The sequence below is a fragment of the Myotis davidii genome, unplaced genomic scaffold, assembly GCF_000327345.1.
Source record: "Myotis davidii unplaced genomic scaffold, ASM32734v1 scaffold37, whole genome shotgun sequence".
In the NCBI taxonomy this organism is placed as follows: Eukaryota; Metazoa; Chordata; class Mammalia; order Chiroptera; family Vespertilionidae; genus Myotis; species Myotis davidii.
The window spans coordinates 2,136,844-2,138,350 of NW_006289395.1; the positions used below are offsets into that span (position 1 = coordinate 2,136,844).

The 1,507-nt window shown below is 51.6% G+C and overlaps 1 protein-coding gene across 1 annotated transcript in view; it reads left to right on the forward strand.

The window, feature by feature from the left end:
* The window catches only part of CFAP52 (cilia and flagella associated protein 52), a 42,530-nt gene that overhangs the window by 17,140 nt on the left and 23,883 nt on the right, over positions 1-1,507 (forward strand). The gene's annotated exons all lie outside the window — the stretch shown is intronic.

Below are 1,507 nucleotides of genomic sequence, written 5' to 3' on the forward strand. Positions count from 1 at the left end.
CCGTACCTGGCTGGCCCCACCCCCGTCAAGCCCCACCAGGCGGGGGGTGCAGCCTCAGGTCTCCCGTGAAGCCCTGCTGAGTGGGGGCCGTGGCCTGAGGTCCCCCGGCCTGGTGTTGGTGGGGGGGGGGCACAGCCTGAGGTCCCCCGGCCTGGTGCTGGTCGGGGGGGCACAGCCTGAGGTCCCCCGGCCTGGCACTGGTGGGGGGGGGGTCACAGCCTGAGGTCCCCTGGCCTGGCACTGGTGGGGGGACATGGCATGAGGTCTCCTGGTCCAGCGCCAGGGTCGGGGGTGCAGCCTGAGGTCCCCTGTCAAGCCCCACCAGGCGGGGGCCGTGGCCTGAGGTCTCCCATCAAGCCCCGCTGGGTGAGGGGCATGGCCTGATGCCCCTGTCAAACCCCACGGGGCCGGGGGCGCGGCCTGAGGTTCCTCGCCCAGCCAGGCACCATGCAGCCTCAGGTCCCCGCTGTTCGGTCGTGACGTTACGGCGTCCTGGCTAATTTGCATATTCTTCTATTATATAGATAGATGCTGCTATGAGCATTCATGTATAAGATTCTGTGTGTACACATGCTTTTATTCTCTTGGGCATAAAGTACTTGGTTTTAAGAGGCTTTTTGTTGTTGTTGTTCATCTAGTTATCATCAGTATAATCTTTTAAGTAATATGCCTCTCAAATTTCCCCATGCAGGTGGGGCCGGCTGGGTCTGGGTCTCCTAAATTTCCCATGTTAGATGGTAACGATCAACTTCTTTTTTTAAAAAAATATATTTTATTGATTTTTTACAGAGAAGAAGGGAGAGGGATAGAAAGTCAGAAACATCAATGAGAGAGATCGATCAGCTGCCTCCTGCACGCCCCCCAGTGGGGACGTGCCCGCAACCAAGGTACATGCCCTTGACTGGAATCGAACCTGGGACCCTTGAGTCCGCAGGCCTACGCTCTATCCACTGAGCCAAACCGGTTTGGCAACGATCAACTTCTTACTAAGGAAAAAAAAATGTATGGCTCTTACATTGTCTCCTACCTCTCCGTTTTTGGAGATCTTGGTTAGACCTTGATTTTAGATGACCTGTGATCACGCATTCCACATGTGTACAATTTGGGAAATAGAAAGAGGCATGTTTTACATTAACACGGTTTATCACATTTGTATCCTATTTCTGTGATACTTGGACTACTGACCGGGAGCTTGAGGGCGGTCCTAGCACTCTGCTTCAACAAGCCCTCAAGTGATTCTGCTACACCGTCCAGTCTGAGAATACTGCCTTAGGTCATCCCCTTCATTGCTTTTTTTTTCTGGAAAACTTCCCCAAGGGAGTTTTTTACATGATATAAATGGGGGGTCGATTTCTATGCCTTGAATGTCTGAAAATGTCTTTATTTTAGCATCGGACTTGATTGTTGCACTTGCTAGTCTCTAACGTCATAATAATTTTCCTTAAAAAAAATATTAAGTGTCACTTATTGGTCTTCTCAGATCCAGTGTGATCGAAGAGCTGTCGGA